Source organism: Physeter macrocephalus, chromosome 1 (genome assembly GCF_002837175.3).
Source record: "Physeter macrocephalus isolate SW-GA chromosome 1, ASM283717v5, whole genome shotgun sequence".
Lineage (NCBI taxonomy): Eukaryota > Metazoa > Chordata > Mammalia > Artiodactyla > Physeteridae > Physeter > Physeter macrocephalus.
The window spans coordinates 121,628,779-121,647,928 of record NC_041214.2 but is presented as its reverse complement, the minus strand read 5'-3'; the positions used below and the strand labels follow the sequence as shown (position 1 = coordinate 121,647,928).

At 33.7% G+C, this 19,150-nt stretch overlaps 1 long non-coding RNA gene across 1 annotated transcript in view; it reads right to left on the bottom strand.

Annotated features, from left to right (window-relative positions):
* The window catches only part of LOC112063984 (uncharacterized), a 123,167-nt gene that overhangs the window by 11,832 nt on the left and 92,185 nt on the right, over positions 1-19,150 (bottom strand). The window contains exon 5 of the long non-coding RNA XR_002891291.2: positions 1,119-1,245. This is a non-coding gene — a long non-coding RNA (uncharacterized lncRNA). The remainder of the gene's footprint in view (positions 1-1,118; positions 1,246-19,150) is intronic.

The following is a 19,150-nucleotide window of genomic DNA, read 5'->3' as shown; positions in this document are numbered from 1 at the left end:
CATGTCTTTCTGATTGGGAATCCAAATTAAGGTGAGAAGCTGTTAAGCCAGTAAATATTTATCAAATAAAATTGAGGTTTTTATTTCTCTCATTTTATTTATATGGTTAACTGCCAAGCATGTAACAGGTTCTTAACAAATATATTTCACAAATATATTTACTTCTCACCACAAGCATTTAGCCTTTGGAGTTTACATAAAAGTTCTATAATGATTTTCTAAGGAATCAGCTGATGTAACAATAAGAACAACAAAAATGAAACACTAAGAGTTTTGAAAGAGTTTTGAAAGGTTGTCTGTGTATCACCCTTTACAACCTGCCATCTTAAAATGAAATGGCAGCCAAACTTTTGACAATCTTTAACAAATCTTAATAACTTTTTAATGAACTTTTATGCTATATAGATTGCAGAGATAATGTTGTGCTCTGTATGGAATCTAAAATGAATGAGTCTGATAGTTAAAAAATTGGAAACTGGAAAGTTCTAAGAGGCATATGGTGACATAATTAGTGATTCTTCCTCATCCCATTTATTAGTTACTCTTATAAGATTATATATGGACTTTCTGTCTTCTTTGGGTACTGGTAAAGTAAAAACATAACAAAACAAAACAAAAACAAATTCTTCTTTGTATAGGCTTACAGATGACATTCCAAAACATCAGGTAAGCTATTCATCATTGTCATTTGGGTTATCTGTCTGCCTTTGGAATGTATTAATTTTACATAAAGATGACTTCTCTCCTCTAATATTTTCTTCATTTTTTTTTCTATTATCCTTAGAACTGATCCCTGTGAAATCAATTTGTCACCTTAATTTATCAGCACCATTCCTTGGAAGGATTTGCAGTAGGATTTCATAAATCTGGATAACTATGGGATCAAATCATGCTTCCTAATGAAATAATATTTTTTTATGGATTGAAAGCTGATGTGTAAAACATGTTTGCAAATAACCCAATACTAGTCACGTTTCATTGATCTCCACCATAAAAAAGTGCTTGTGTGGTATTTTTATCGCATGATGAAAATTCAAACAAAAAACCTAACGTAAACCAGAAGAAATATTTAAAAACAACTTATTTTATTAATTCACACTAGTAATAGGTATAATTACCTTAACATTTGTGTGGGTTTCATCTACTTGATTTTTCAGTCTCTTCTTTTAGACTCAGCAGTCCGCAGATTCCATAGAGTTGATTGCTTATGATTTCATAGAGTCAAGTTCCTTGGAGAGGCTTCATCTGAAGATGAAATTGTAATTGTATGTTTTCTGTAGCCTTCAGTTGGAGGGATTTGTAGTAATTACTACTGCAAATCCAAAAGACCGAATATAGTATTTTATCACTTTGTATCAAAAGATAAGATTTTCTGAATTCAATGACTGATGTGTTGGCAAGTTAAAAAATTTGTAAGAAATAGAAGTACCATCATTTTTAATATATTAATTATTAGATGAAAAAATAAATTCCTACTTTTCTGTTCACTCATCATATTCTCTGAAGAAAAAGCACTATCCTCTTTTTAAAGGAAAAATAAACTATTCAAATAGAATAAGGAATTAGAAATCATCTATCTTTATCTTATTCCTAATTCAAGAATTTCTTCTTCAAGTTCCTAATAAACGATAATTTAGTATCTACCAGAGCACTTCCAGAGGTGAGAGCCTACTAGTTTCTTTCAGCTAAAACATTTCTCTTTATTTTTAGTTTCTTCTCTGTAACGTATATTAATTTACCTAACAAATATTTATGGGGCACTGCTCTAGGGATAAATAATTACAGAGCTTGCTCTTAAGAACATGTAATCAAGTGGTAAAATTCACCAATTGCTGCTAATTCTGATCTCTACACAAATAGAATTTTGTGATATTTGAAGAGACGTGAGCCCCTATGTTTATCTTTTCTAAGCTAGACATCTGTGGGCCAATAAATTGTTGCTCAGGTGACTATTTTCAGATAAGATTATGCATGTTACACTACCTTAATATTTTTGGTTTGGCCATCCTCTTTTATAAACATGAAACTCAAGTTGTATATACTCACAGTGAAAAATGAGTGGAATTATTTATTGTTTTGATTATTTTAACTTAAATAGAGACCCTCATATTTTCTCCTTTAATATATTTAGTATTATTATTTTCAGTCTATTGTTTTAGGTGACCAAAGACATTTTACTTTATCTAAACTATCCAGAAGGTATCATCTACAATTTTGCTAATTTGCTTTTCATATTGTAATCTGATATATTGAAAAAAATAAGGCAGGATCAGTGACAAAGCCCTAGGCCATATAATTATAGATCTCCCTTGATCAGGATGTGGAATCTGTGAAAAAACAATAGTGCATGTATTTTTTAAAGAGCTTTACTCTGATATTCAAATGGATCTTAAGACTCCATCCTTCCCCTGATATAGTTAAGAACTAGTATTCAAAAAATAAATCAATAGTGTCAAAATACATTGGATCTGAACTTAGGCTAATATCAATCCATTTATTGTATGATATTATACAACTTTAAGGCATGATTTTACGATGACATTTACTATCCACAGAAAGCAAATTCCTTACATAATATTAAAATGTTTCACACAAAAGAGACGCCAGGTAGAATAAATTAAAAAAAAAAAAAGCAAAACAAAACAAGAATACTCGTTCCTATAAGGTGTGAAAGTATTTTAATCACCCTAGAAAAACCTGCTTGAATTAATGCATACATTTATACATTTTAATGAACCCATGTTCCTTTAATTACAAGAATTTGCAGTTGGAAAATGTTTTGTTGAAGTTTTACAATCTTTTTTCAAGAAGATACACAGTAATCAAAATCCTCAGCATATCCTCATTAATAAATTTTACAAGTAGTTCTATATTTTTAATTTTAAAATGTGTTGCTTTGTAATACAAAAAAAACTAACTTTGATGCTAGTCTATATTATTCACACTTCTTGATTTGAATTTTTTTGGTTTCCATAGTAAATTTTTCTCTTCTTATAACACTTAAAACATGTTTGTCTTCTACCCTTAGGCTACAAATTCTAGGAAGGCATGGGCCATTTCTACCTTGTTCTCCATTATATTCCCCAACTGTACTATGATGTCTAGCACATAATGCAAGAACAGTAAATATTTTTGATTGAATTTCAGGACGATATGAAGGTAAACGATATGGGAAAAAGAAGATTGAGAACTTCATCTAAATACAGCTTGATTTTGGCTACATTTCCCCCTGAGAAAAAGATGAGGGCTTATGAAATTATTTCCAAGGTGCAACTCAGCACTGAGATTTTTATTATATCATTTGAGGACTAAGAATTGTCATGTACTAAAAATATGTAGAATGGCTTGTCCCAAAAGACCTCATTAAATTTTAAGCCAGGCTTGACAGGCATGGATGTTTGGAGATCCCAGGTGCTGGCTTCAATACCATATCCTTTTCCACAATATATAAGCTGCTTTCCACTGCAAGGAAGCATACTACAGCCCTTCACAGTCGCCTTCCCATAGGGGAGGGGTGGCCGGGCACTTCCTGAAGAATGAGCACAAACTCTGCAGTGGGTGCAAGGAGCTGGCTCAAGTCTATGGGAATTAGGAGTAGCTATAGTTTCCTTGTGATTAGGGCATAATGGACTCTTTTAATTACACATCTCCAGGGCTTCCTTAGCTGCTAGGGGACCCCACTCAAGTGTTCAATGAAGGAAACCCTCTTGATTCAAAGATTCAGGATATGCGGATTTGAATACTCACTGCATCCTGCCCCCCTGGTGCCACTCTAGCCCTCTGTTGCCTGCAGATGGCCTGGCCTGGCAAACACTCTCCTTGTTCAAAAGGAGACTAGCAGGTGTTAAAGACCACTGGCTCCTAATCAAGGATTTCCCCTAATGTAATCAGAAAAATGAAAGAAGATGGGAAAGAAAAGTTACAGATAAAAAGTAAGCAGCTGCTTGAAGCATTTTGTGTAGGAAATAGATACTCATGGATTTTTGATGCACAAAATCACTTAGAAGCCTTCCTGTAAAGACAGGAGACTTCCTGTAATCTGAGCATGAGACTTTACTTGCCAGGTCCATTTGTCCCCCTGAATTGAACTATTGTACATTTTTATAGGCTACCATTCATGCAAATATGAATTGGCAGTTGGATAATCAGCATAATTATTACTCATTTCAGATATCAGAATTGAATCTCTGAGTGTGGATAACCAAGCAAAAGAAATGCAGAATTTTTCAGAGTAGATACCTTATCTGGATGTATTTTATTTGAGACTGAATTATCTTGCAGTTGTTAGGATGACTGTTTACAATGATAATTTGCAGCCGTACCCAAGTTAAATAAAAGTCATTTATACCTGGCATTACTTTTCTGTTTGTTTACTTTAAAAATATTATTAAGAATTTTTTTCCTCAATGTTTTTTACATGCCTCAATGCACACAAGAAGTGTCTTTCAGCAGAAGAATAACTTTTGCCTTAGCTTAAAATAGAATGCAAGTCTATTTTCAGAGAGGAGAAATTATTCATGGGACTCATAATTAAATAATAGAAAAAATGGGGAAAATAGTTTTTCAGAATCCATACTGCCCCCCACTGCTGGATCAATATTCTTCGAGTATTCTTTTTACCATGATGTTCTCTGAACTATGGTTTTTCAGTATTTCTTTAGTGACAGTGCTATCAAACTAAGATAACTCTACATATATGATCTATTGCCAGGTTTTTAACCTTAGCCCTAATACATTTGCAATATTATTCCTTTGCTTTGGTGAAATTTGCTTCTTTGCTGTCCAATGCACATGTTAAGGTCATATCCACCAAGATAATTTAAGAATGCCTCTGGCATAGCTCAGAGGAAATTGTGTCTTAATTTTTTATTCATAAGTGAAGGATTTAAAGTCAAACCAAATATGTTTTCTGCCTAGCTTATGATGTTTGAGTCTAAGGCCATATACAAAAAAGTTTAAGATAATCAGTAAGAGAAAATCAACCTGGTTCTGATGTGCTTCTACTAGATTTCAGGACAGAATATCATCAAAAAGGCTGACAGACTCTCACATATATAGCACTTCATGGAGAACTTCAAGGGAGCAACTCAGCTGTCACTTGTCGACTTAGGGTGGCTTGTATGACACAGTTAAATAAAGTGTGTGCGTTACACTTTTTATAATCTATACAGCTAAGTACAAATTGCATTTTGAAATAATTTAAAAACCGTTTTAAAGACACACATGACAAAATTTCCTCTGAAAAATGCATTTTGTATTTGTTGTCACTCATTTTATAATTATGTGCATTTCTTTAAGAACATATTATACAACATTTCTCTATTGTCAATAAAAAGGGGTATTTTTTTTCAGTGCACACTAGACCACAGGCATTGCTCTATGTGGGGGAACTTATTTTAATACTTATATTTGCTGAGGTTGTAGATATTATTATACTCATTTTATAGATAGAAAATCAGGTTCTAAGAGGTGAAATAGATTGTAAATGTTTGCCTTCTCATTAAATGTCAAGGTCATGATTAAACAGGCCTATCTAACTCCAAAGATTGTGCTCTTTCCAATATGTTAACTTTATTAACATTATAAAACCTGGTTTTAGCACATAGTTCATCTAATGTTGTAAATAGATAGGGTTGATCTCAAGCCTGTTGAGTAGTAATGTTTTGTATATTAGGATCCAGTTTCTATTTCTTGGTCTTCATTCCTTAAAGGAAGAAATGTCATAGCTCCACAAAATGAAGTGTCATACTGCAGTGATTAAAAATAGGACTTCTGAAATGTAAATGCCCTATAAATTAACTAAGCATCTCCCATTCATATTCTGTTTCTTCTGTTACCTAAAGGCATTATGTATTACTACTAGTTCTTCTAAAGACTCATTTATACAATTGCCTGCTAATACGTAAGAAACATTTAAAATAATATATTAAATCGCTCCATTAAAAATGACCTAGTCTTTCAAACAGAAGTTGCCAAAATGTAAAGCCACTTTGTAGCTTTTATTTCATGCTTGTAATTATCTACTGTGTAATTATCCATTTCATATGACAAAGAATGACACATTTCATAGTTACCAAAGTGTACATACCAAAATGGTCTTTTCATGGAAAGAGCCCTGTCAATTATACGTCAGTCATTGCTGATATTGCATCAAAGGGAAATCTTACTTCTCTGGAAAGTGGTATTTAGGAATATTACATAACTCCACATGATGACTGTAACCTTTAAATATATGAGTGTGTGTGTGTGTGTGTGTGTGTGTGTGTGTGTGTGTACATCTATATAGCTCTGCTTAGTGATTCTCCGAACTTCTGTTTGATGACTACACATAGATAAAAGACACTGGAAACACATTTTTCCCTATATATGATTGGACTAGAAAACCTGCCCAGACTCTGCTCAGTTTGGATTTTAAACCTTTTTCTTTATTGAAATTAATATAAAAATATGAATAGTGGAACATTTAGAAAATCAAGCTAAAGCAAGTCATTGATGAATAAATCCTATTGATCACAATATCTGTAGTCAAAATTATGCTCATGTCTTATTCAAAGAGAAAAGGAAAGTGATTTTTAAAAATTTACTATGTAGATAGTAAAAACATTAGAAGGTGTCAGTCAATGGTGTTTTCTCCTCAATTTCTGGCTTTCTTATGGTCATCCGTACTGTTAAGCCTTTTAAATTTCTACTAGACTGATATATTAAATATATTTCAATAAAACTAATGAAATACTAAGACCACAGTACAGCAGATGGTCGTACTGATTTGCAGTCTACTTAATTATTTTCTTATTTATAATGATAACACTATTTCAACAAACTCACAATAGTTTGTTTGCTGTTGTTCTTTAATTCTGTAATATAAATTCTCTGTATTTCTCTTGGAAGAAAAATTAGATGAGATGACACATTTTAAAAGGCCCCACATAAAAATCATACTCCTCAATAAATAGTATGATGCAATCACTTTCAATGCCTGTGTCTTAGTTTGGGCTGCAATAATAAATTACCATAGACTGTGTGGCTTAAACAACAAACATTAATTTTGCACAGTTCTAGCCACTGGGAAGTCCAAGATCAAGGTGCCAGCAGACCCAGTGTCTGAGGAGGGCCTACTTCCTAGTTTACAGATGGCCATCTTCTCACTGTATCCTCACATGGAAGAGAGCAGAGAGAGGAGCAACCTGTCTCATGTCTCTTTTTATAAGGACACTAATCCCATTCATGAGGACTCTAACTTCATAAGCTAATTATCTCCCAGATCTCATGGCGGGGTGGTGTGTGTTGGGGGGGTTAGTATTTCAACATATAGTTTTGCAGGGGACTCAAACATTCAGTCCATGACAACTTGTAATAAATATCATTTTAAAGCTATTATTAGAATCATGTGGTATTTAAAAGTTCGAGCTTTGGAATTTACAACTGGGTTCAAATCCTAGATTTATAATTTATTATTTTGGCCTTAGGCAAGGTAATTAACCAGTGATTTAGTTTCTCTTCTGAAAAAGGGAGAAGTACTAAATGAATATTAAATGAGTTAACATGAATTAAACTCTTAGAGCAGTAATTTTGAGAAATATAGGCACTCAATAAATATTTGTTTTAATTTTTTTTTTTTTTTTTTTTGGGTATACGGGCCTCTCACTGTTGTGGCCTCTCCCGTTGCGGAGCACAGGCTCCGGACGTGCAGGCTCAGCGGCCATGGCTCACGGGCCCAGCCGCTCCACGGCAGGTGGGATCTTCCCAGACTGGGGCACGGACCCGTGTCCCCTGCATCGGCAGGCGGACTCTCAACCACTGTGCCACCAGGCAAGCCCTGTTTTAATTTTTATTACTTATTACTTTTACTGCTATCTTGAAGGAGAAACAGGGGTAAAAAATTGGAAGCAATTGACTTTAGTTCCTATAACTTTAGTTCCTACAACTTATTAAAGATTCTGTCAAAAATTTTATGAAGGGTTGTCAAAAACTTGGATCCACAGTGGTGAACTAGTCAAGTGATGAACTAGAGCTGGATATTTTGGAAATAAAATATCTAGGTTCCCCTTATACACATTGCTGAGTTGTGTTATATATCATTCTGAGTACATAAATTTCTACATTCTTGAGATTACTTTTAATGCTCTGATATTTAACATCAAGAAGTGTTAGTGTGTTAGATGTGGGATTCCTGTGACTGCTGAAGAGAGCAGATTGAGTTATGCCAGTACCAGAGTAGAAACATGACGTGTAAACGGGGAAATGATGGCCTATATATAGAGATCAGTATGAAAGAAAAGGATGAATGTATGTGAATATCATTAATCACAGTAAAGGATTCACTATGGTATTCCAGAATAAGGCAGGAAGGTAGTAATTAAAGAGCTACACTACCTTATAAAACAGTGTGGAAATTTAAGGATAAAATAGTAGCAAAACCAACATTATCTAAATTTTTTATTTCTAACTGTGAGTTAGTCACTGTGCTAAGTACTTCTTTACATGCAATATCTAAATTTATCATTCCAGTAAGCCTATGAGGAAACCATTTTATAGGTTATGGAACCCAAGTTCAGAGAGGATAAATGGTGAACGTGAGATCAAAGTCCAAGTTAAACTCAACACTAAATGATCTCAATTAAGTAGGTAAGATGAGTAGGTGAAAAGGAATGTCTAACTGGACAGGTCAATTTTTGATAATGCAGACTAACAACGGAACACAAGGGAAGGTCATTTGGAAGGATAAGTCAGTAACTGGAAGACAAAATTTAATGAGTGTATTAGTTTCCTATTGCTGCTGTAACAAACTACTGCATATGCAGTGGCTTAAAACAAATTTATTATCTTATAGTTTTAGATGTTAGAAATCCTAAATAGACCTCATCAATCTAAAAACAAAGTTCTGGAATTTATTTTCTTGCCTTTTCTATCTTATAGAAATTGTCTGCATTCTTGGGGTCATGGTATCTTTTTATCCTCAAAGACACCAATGGCCAGTTGAATTTCACATCTCATCACTCTAACATTAACTCTTCTTTCCCCTGTTTCTACATTTAAGGGCCCTGTGATCCCATTTGATCCTGATAATCCAGGATAATCTCCCTCTCTTAAGGTCATATGACTAACAACCTTGCTCCATCTGCTACCTTAATTCTCCTTTCCATGCAGTGTAGCATATTCACAGATTCCAGGGATTAAGATGTGGACATCTTTGGGGAGGTCATTAATCTGACTACCACAGTGAGGAAGACATGAAACACCCTGACCAGGAGTTATTGAAGCCCAGGCACCAGAAAACTGAGAGTGGTTGGAATTCAGCAATGTAAAACCATGTCACACAGGACAGTATAAGATACTGCAAGGGTGCCTTGACATTCTTCTGCAATAAGTTACTGAAGTAGGACAATTGTAGGTAGCTTTGTTTGAGGACCTAAAGAAAGGTATACAAACCAGAAATCAACAATAATGTTTTGGTGGGTTCTATCAACACTTCAAAATTCAAGTTTCTGGCTTCTCTGTGTAACTGGCAGGTAATTCTCTCAATTTGTTAGAACTGAGTAGTAATTGCCTCCTTTAGATAGGGTATGTACTTCCTCTCACTTCCTACTCCTCCCATTGTTTCCTAAAACAATGGTTTTGTGTCAACTGCTTTTTGTGATTACTCTTCTCACATTTACATTTTTATATGGTAAAATATATCCCTTCATGAGTGGAAAAATAAAGGGTAGGCCAAGAAGACCAGGTGTCTCAAGAAAACTGTTAAGACGTGTTTCTCTAAAAATGAAAGTGAATAAGAAGTAAAACAAACAAACAACAACAAAAACAAACAAACAAAAAACTTATTTTACAGCCAGGCTGCTTCATTCACTTATAGGACCTGTTTGTCCCCTGCAGAATTTTGAGTTTCTGACCCTGAATCTCTTCTGACCCTGAATCTCTGCCAGGTGGATGAATAGGTATAACTTCTGGAGAGTTATAATGAAGATAGCGTGACACACTATAATTGGCTATGATTCAACTTTTCCAACTTTCAAGTGGTCTTATGAGAATGACCATGTATTGATTTTAGCTGAATATTTTACCCAGCAAAGAAGAATTGCATGTTTTTATTAAATATTTACTGTGCGTGAACCACACTACATTTCTTTATTGAAAGTTTTTAATATACTTTCAAAATGTCTTAAAAATTGTATCATGAGATAAAAGTGATGTCTGGGTCAAAATCTATAAATATAGCTTTTACATAAACTCAGAAATATAGCCAAGGGAAATATTTAATGAGTTAATTTAATAATTTTTATGTGAATTGAAAATAAAACCAATTTTAAATGTCAAAAAACAAAGACCAGAAGTTAAGAAAGGTGATGAAATGGATTAAAAATAAACACATTAAAATTGATCCATCACAAGGAATCATACTACTAACTGTTAGGCATACAGTTTTACCATAATATCTATCCATTCACTTTTTAAGCACTAACTCATTCATTCATTCATTCAGAATTTATTGAGCACTCTGGAGATGTACAGATTAATAAGAAATAACTTCTGAGCCCAAATATTTCATAATAGAGTAGAGAAAAAATACCCTCTATTTGATTATGAAATCAATTTACTTACTTTGGAGTCTCCTAAAATTCAAATTATATCATCATGTGTGTTTTTTGAAAATGCTTTTATTTTTTCATTCCTGAATAATAGATAGAATTTCACATTGTGGATTGACATACATTTTCCTTGTCATAAGATAATAGTCTATTTAATTTTGTCATTTTTTATTTTTGATTTCTGCCCTAAATCAAAATCTTATCTCTTCTTAAAAAATTTATCTTTTTCCTAAAGTTGTTTTTATGAGTGCTCTTTTATGTTTGAAGTTCTTCCTTACATTACTACATGTAGATTAATTCTTATGTAAACTTTTGGGAGCAGGTTGTACTACTTACATCTGAAGCCAAGTTTTTTCAAGCATTTAAAAGTGTCAATAATTATCTCTTTAAATATTAACACTCTCCTCCCTTTCTCTCTAAATGGAAATTTTAATAAACATGTAGTAGACCGTTTTTTCTTCTTAGTTAATTGTAATTTTTCTTTAACATTTTCTGTATCTCCCTGTATTTCCTTCTTGGTGATATGGTCATGGAGGCCAGTTCATTTTTTACTATAATTAAACCACTGAGTTTTTAATTACAATGGTAACACTGTTTCTAAAAGAAAATTTACCTTTCTGCTTAGTTCATTTTCAAAGCTACTTGTTCTTATTTCATGTTCTTCTGTTCTTTTTATTGATTCAGATATCTTCTTTTATCTCTAGAATCATCCAAAACATATCTATGTTGTGGTGTTTTTCAAATGGTTCCATCATTTTCAGTTCTGTGGAAGCAAGGCTTATTTTTTAATTTTCATTAACCACCTGTTCTTCCATGTTTTTTGTTGGTTTATTTGTTTGTTTTTGTCATCTTCTTTCCTAAGTGATATTATTAGCTCTTCTTCAGTGAGACCTCTTTTCTGTTTTCACAGCTTATCCCTGAGTTGTGAAAAGTTTTGGACAGAAGGTTTTTTTACTTCCTCAAGAGCCCTGGGTCTATATATGAATCTGTTTTATGTTAATTTCTTGGCTTGGGTTCCTGCACCACACTGTAGTAATAAATTGGAACCTGCAGCTCTGCATAACACAAGACTAGACTTCAATTACTTACCAGTGATTTATTTTCCCCATGTAGGGCTATAACAGATGTCAAATGTCCTTGTGGTTCACCTGGTCTACAGACAGAGTTTTACAAGTCACTTTCCTTTGGTGGGACAGCTAATTAGAGTATAGTTGCAAGATCTGGCAACCACTTGCCAAATTGAGGATGCATACCCTGTCCTGAGCTAGATCCAACAGGGCCTAGACTAGCATCGCTTGACCTCATTAACGTCAGTACTTTCCTGGTATTGACTTGATTCTGCTTCAAAACTATGTATTTCCATTTATTTATTTTTTTCTAAAATATGCATTTAAATGTTGATTTAAAATGTTTTTCATAAATAAGTAGGTATTTCTATATGTTCATAAGGGGGCAAGTTTATAGACAATACAATTACCTTGTTGCTGAAGCTCTTCAACCCGTGGTTTTTTATTAATTTATATACCTTTTTGAGTCACCTCCGGTAGGTTGAATGCTTCCAGTAATTCAACTGGAGTTTTATTTATACATCACCATTACAACCATTTTAATGAAGAGCTAAGATAATTCAAGTAATAATGTATTTGTCTTCTTAAAATCCTGACATATGATTCATTAACTGTATTTAGATGACCCTAGAGGCAAATATATAATGATATAAACATTTTCTATATCATCCCAGTTCTGTAAGATATTGTAAAATTTGCTTTGCTATTTCCAGAACAATGGAGTACTATACAAGTTAGGAGTTGTAAAGAGTTAATGAAGTTGCCATAGGTAACTTTAATACTCGGATGACTTAGACATCAGATTACACTGGTTTACTGGTGACAAAGAGAAATGTGAACTCGCCTACTCCATAAAGAGAAATATATAAACATGGGCACATTCTTATTTCTACATGTAGGCCTAAAGGAGATACATTGGAAGAGTCTTAAATCTGATTTAGTTTGGGGAGGAATTTGAAAATATTGAAGAAATATTGTACTTGATGTTAAGACTATAAGAGTTTCTTCCCATTGATCTCATTATAGGTCTTTCCTTCAATTTCAAACTATCCAATTTTTAATAAATAGTGCTCATTTAAAAGCAATGACATCTATCATATAATTAAACTATGTTCCACATAGTCAAAGTATGAGATGATTTAAGTCAAGTGTACTAACAGTTAATTGTAACATATATTTTTTAAGTAGGAGTGTTCTTTTTCTTCCTCTCTCTAATTTCCCACAAGTTTAGACAAGATTAAAGCCTCTAAAAAAGCACTCAGAAAGCTAATTGGAAGAACTATAAAGTAAACCAAATCCAACATTCTTATTAAGTTAGAAGTAGTTAAATCTTTCCATCTAGAGAAAAGATTAAAGGCTAAGTAGAAGGATCTTGAAGGGCTCTTGACCCCAGGATGCCCTCAAGTCCCAAAGACCAAGGCTGGATCCATGTATGAAAATGTGAATATAAGACTAGAATAGAAAAGATTTCTTGTACAAGAAAAACTTCTACATCACTTGACGCTCACACTTTTTATATAACCCTAAAGGTTTTTGATGCCAAGAAAAGGTTCAAGCTGAATAAAAAGGCTACACCTTCCTCAAATATGGAGAAAGTATAAAGACTAGATTAAACAGTTAAGAAATGACTGACATAAGTACATACCTATGAACATTTTATTGGATTTCTTAAATTCTCAATCTAATCATGCATGGTTTCACACACTAGTGATTAGATCACTGACCTATTTTTTAAAAGTTTTATTTATAGAGAAAAACTGTTATTGAAAAGAATGCTATGGGTTTTCAACTTGATTAATCAAATAATTATTTGTGTATTACTCCTGATAATTTTCACTCCACATTTATTAGTCTTTAGGTTTCTAAAATAAAAATATTAGAGTGTCTTATGTATACATATGACCTTACTAATTAATAAACCTGAATAGGTCATAACTACTTTGAGTCTTATTTTTTGTACTTATAAAATAAAAATGGTAATACCTGCATCAAAGGGTTACAGTGCAAATAAAAATAAGATAGTGAACAGCGTAATACTCTGTAAATTATAAAACCCATAAATGTACTAGGCTTTAGAAATGCTTCTAAGAAGACAAACTTCAGTTTTTCCCTCTTTACACCTCACTTAGTATGCTCTTTAGTGTACGTTTGTCTTCAAATGTACTCATATCTCTCCTGCCTTCTAAAACACACATATACAAATAGGTTCTAAAAATATCCTCCATTTAATACTATTGTATCTCTAGTTCTCACCCGTCTTTATCATGTCCTACTCTCTGCTTTCTCTTTTTTACTGAGTTATACTCAATTACGTTTCTTATGTATACAGAGTTGATTTCCTAGCTCCTACTTCACATGTGATGAATATGTTTGGTCTCTAAGATTGGGTATAATCGCTAATGTTCTAGCAATTTACTGTATAGTACTAATAATTGCTATATTCTTACTCATGATACTCATATATTCATGGATTTGTTCAATTAATATCTGCTGAATAAGTGAATGAATGAATGCTAGGCACTGTTAGATACTGGTAATCAGAAATGAAATACAAGTTCCTGCTCTAAAAAAAAAAAAGAATCCTAAAAACTATGAGGGAGTTGGAGGAGAAAATAGTTTTGTTTTTTGTTCTGTTTTCTGTTCTTTTTTTTTTTTTGAGGTTTCAAAGAAATTATATTAAAAGAAAGAAAAACAGACACAGCAAATCCTGATTTAATAATGCAATACAATAATACAATACAATATAATTTCCCCAAGTATGTCCAATCTGGATGCAATTTTCCCCAAGGTTTCTTCCCTCCATAAATATAAACTCAAGAAAACCCTTTTTTTTTAAGATCTTTATTGGAGTATAATTGCTTTACAATGTTGTGTTAGTTTCTGCTGTATAACAAAGTGAATCAGCTATATGTATACATATATCACCATATCCCCTCCGTCTTGCGTCTCCTGCCAACCCTCCTTATCCCATCCCTCTAGGTGTTCACAAAGCACCGAGCTGTTCTCCCTGTGCTATGCGGCTGCTTCCTACTAGATATCTATTTTACATTTGGTAGTGTATGTCTGTCAATGCTACTCTCTCACTTTGTCCCAGCTTACCCTTCTCCCTCCCTGTGTCCTCAAGTCCATTCTCTACATCTGCGTCTTTATTCCTGTCCTGCCCCTAGGTTCATCAGAACCTTTTTTTTTAATTCCATATATACATGTTAGCATGTGTTAGTATTTGTTTTTCTCTTTCTGACTTACTTCACTCTGTTTGACAGACTCTAGGTCCACCCACCTGACTACAAAATAACTCAATTTCTTTTCTTTTTATGGCTGAGTAATATTCCATTGTATATAAGTGCCACATCTTCTTTATCCATTCATCTGTCAATGGACACTTAGGTTGCTTCCATGTCCTGGCTATTGTAAATTGTGCTGCAATGAACATTGTGGTACATGACTTTTTTGAATTATGGTTTTCTCAGTGTATATGCCCAGTAGTGGGATTGCTGGGTCATACGGTATTCTATTTTTAAGTAACCTCCATACTGTTCTCCATAGTGGATGTATCAATTTACATTCCCACCAACAGTGTAAGAGGGTTCCCTTTTCTTCACACCCTCTCCACCATTTATTGTTTGTAGATTTTTTAATGATGGCCATTTTGATTGGTATGAGTAGTTTTGATTTGTAGTTTTGATTTGCATTTCTCTAATGATTAGTGATGTTGAGCATTCTTTCATGTGTTTGTAGGCAACCTGTATATCTTCTGTGGAGGAATGTCTATTTAGATCTTCTGCCCATTTTTGGATTGGGTTGCTTGTTTTTTGGATATTGAGCCACATAAGCTGCTTATATATTTTGGAGATTAATCATTTGTCAGTTGCTTTGTTTGCAAATATTTTCTCCCATTTTGAGGATGGTCTTTTCGTCTTGTTTATGGTTTCCTTTGTTGTGTAAAAGCTTTTAAGTTTCATTAGGTTCCATTTGTTTATTTTTGTTTTTATTTCCATTTGTCTGGGAGGTGGGTCAAAAAGGATCTTGCTGTGATTTATGTCATAGAGTGTTCTGCCTATGTTTTCCTCTGAGAGCTTTATAGTGTCTGGCCTTACATTTAGGTCTTTAATCCATTTTGAGTTTATTTTTATGTATGGTGTTAGGGAGTGTTCTAATTTCATTCTTTTACATGTAGCTGTCCTGTTCTCCCAGCACCACTTATTGAAGAGGCTGTCTTTTCTCCATTGTATACTCTTGCCTCCTTTATCTAAGATAAGTTGACCATATGTGCCTGAGTTTATCTCTGAGCTTTCTAACCTGTTCCATTGATCTGTGTTTCTGTTTTTGCGCCAGTACCATATTGTCTTGATTTCTGTAGCTTTATAGTATAGTCTGAAGTCAGGGAGACTGATTCCTCCAGCTGCATTTTTCTTTCTCAAGATTGATTTGGCTATTCGGGTTCTTTTGGGTTTCTGTACAAATTGTGAAATTTTTTGTTCTAGTTCTGTGAAAAATGCCATTGGTAGTTTGATAGGGATTGCACTGAATACGTAGATTTCTTTGGGTAGTATAGTCATTTTCACAATTGATTCTTCCAATCCAAGAACATGGTGTATCTTTCCATCTGTTTGTATCATCATTAATTTCTTTCATCAGTGTCTTATAGTTTTCTGCATACAGGTCTTTTGTCTGGATGAATAAATAGTTAATTACACCATGATGGTTCCTATGATATGGGGAGGCACAGAGAAATGAGATCACATTGAACAGGAACTTAACCTAGACTGTGGTGGGGCACCAGGGGATGTACAAAGGCCGGTCTTCACCAAAAGCCTCTAAGATGAAGAGTTTGTTAAACACAGACCTGAAGGCAGGTAGAAGTTTGCTACGTAACAGAGAGAAGGAGTTTCACACAAAGAAAAAAGTAGCTTCCAGGAAAGCATGAAAAAGCCAAGTGAGTTTCTATAAGATTTTCTAGATGGTTGGAGTATGGGGAGCAGGTTGGAAATCTGAACAATGAGATTAGGAAGGTAGGCAGGAGGCAGATAGGAAGCTGGTGAACAATATATGGAAATGTGCATATCACACTTATATGAATTTAAATGGAGGAGTGAGAAGATAATACTTCTCATTTATAGAAAGATCACTTTAGTTGCAAAGCATAGATATTGAATTGGGGGGAACAAAACTAGAAATAAGAATTAACAGGTTTTGGAGTGATCCTGGAAAGAAATGACAAGGGTATAAGGCAATGCCAATAGAGATTGCACCCATGTTGGTGTCGTGAGGGGTGAGGGAGAGAGAAAAGGCTCTGTTTTATATTCCTGGACTGCTGGTGATTACATTCACAAAACAGGGACTATATGAGTAAAATGAGATTTGTGATAAATATATGCATTAATTCGAATTATTTTTTGGTGGGTAGTGACAGAAAGCTCCACACAAAAGCAATTTAAATAAGACAAGAGTTTATCTCACATAAAAGCCCAATTATGTACCCATGGCTGGCTAAATTCTTCACAGGGTCAGAGACTAAGACTTCTTTGATTTTATTGCTATGCTTGCATGACATCAGTTCCCAGATCCACCTCATAATCTAGTATATTTTATCTAGCTGCAGGTCCAGCTATAAAATCTGCATTCCAGCCAGCTGGAAGAAAAAAAAAATAATAAGGTAGGGTAAGGCTTGCCTATGCTATTTAAAGACATTTCTAGGAAGTTGCACACAATTTCTGCTTCCATCCCACTGGAAAATACTTAGTCACAAGGCCACAATTTCCTGAAAGTGGGACTGGGGAATGTCGAATTTATTCTTCTTGGTTACATGTTCAGAAATATTTTGAATACTTAATTACTGAGGAACAAGAGACAGTTAGTTATCTTTGCTCCAGCTGATAAGTTTAGTGGAGCTTTGACATCTTGTGGAAGTCCAGCACAAGATTTCCTGAAGGTGGCTGAACATGCAGGTTCAGAAGTCAGAAGAGAGATTTGGGATAAAGATAACAATATAATAACAATATAGGTGGTGGTCAAAAGGATAGCAGTTAAAGAGTCACAAAGAAAAAGTGAAAGAGGGCTGTTGATAAAACTGGAGAATATCTATTGACCAATTTCTTTCTAATTTTCTATTAATTTCTAGATCTCTGTTCTATGCTGGTCCTCTTAGCTTAGATTTATTTTTCTTAAATCCTATCTTACTTTTTGACAGTGGTCGTCCCAGAACTTTCAATGCTTGCCTCTCTAAGCTTCTTCAATTACATTCATTCTGGTAGTGTGTATACTCAAGTGGATTTTACTACCATCAGTATGCTGATGACTCTTCGATTTCTATCCCCATTGTTATACTCCTCTCTTCAGAGGATATGTAACATTTGCCTTGGATACTTCTATTCAGACCCCTTATCTGCATCTGAAATCTAATATGCTTTTTAAAAACTTCATTTTGGTTTCAACATATAACATCATTCCCCAAAACTACTTGTAGACCATGAACAATTCTTCACTATCTTTGTGCTTCAGATAATTGTAATAATTTCTTAGATGTTATTTTTTCTGTCCTACCAAATAAGTTGAAAATCTCTATGGAAAGAATTTTAATTCTCTTTAATATGTTGAATATATAGCATATTATACAAAATAAATACTGATGTCTGTAAAATAAAATAAAACAAACGTGTATTTTAAGAAGAGTCACACAAAAAGTAATATTTGGCAAATTTCCATTTGAAATCACTGGACTTTAGTAGTAGAGATAACATAAAATACATCTCTCAGAAACTAGTTTTGTTTTTCAGTAAATTGATGATACACTGTGAATTTCACTGGTAGTATTCTCTGTCCTATAGGAATTGTGCTCATAAAGGAAAATGGTGTTTGGTGTTACTGGCCAGAGCAAGTCCATTACACTAATACCTTATCTGGGATTCATAGTCAGACTGATTCATTTTTCACCAATATGAAAAAAAAAGTCATTTTTCATTGTTCCATCTCTAAACATGTACTGAGTATCTATAAGTCACTGCATAAGGGTCCAGGAAGAAACCCTAGATACAAAAAGTCATTTGATACTTCTGAAGCTTTCAGTCTGAACAAGAAAACAAGGCACATGAATATAGGATATAATCTTTGTGATAAGTACACATAAAGAGGAAGGTAATGATTTAATGGAAAGAGTAATCACTGGGGTTAGAAAAGACTGCACTGAGAATGTGAGGCAGGACCTAAACTAAAGATTCTATGTGACAAGAACTGAGGAAAAGGTCTTCCAAGGGGGACAAACAATGTGAATGGAAATGTGAACACAGAATAGGAAACTAGTATGGGAAGATTGACTAAATTAATGGAGAGTAGTCATGCTTCCCATTCTGTGCATCAATTTTCTACCAAAAATAATAGTTGTAAAATTTTAATACTTTGATCATTAAATCAATAGCAATGTTTCTTTTAAAGAGGGTAGATCATTCAGTCTGTAAATTCTATAGGAATTTTAAAAAATAATATATTGTCCATTACAAG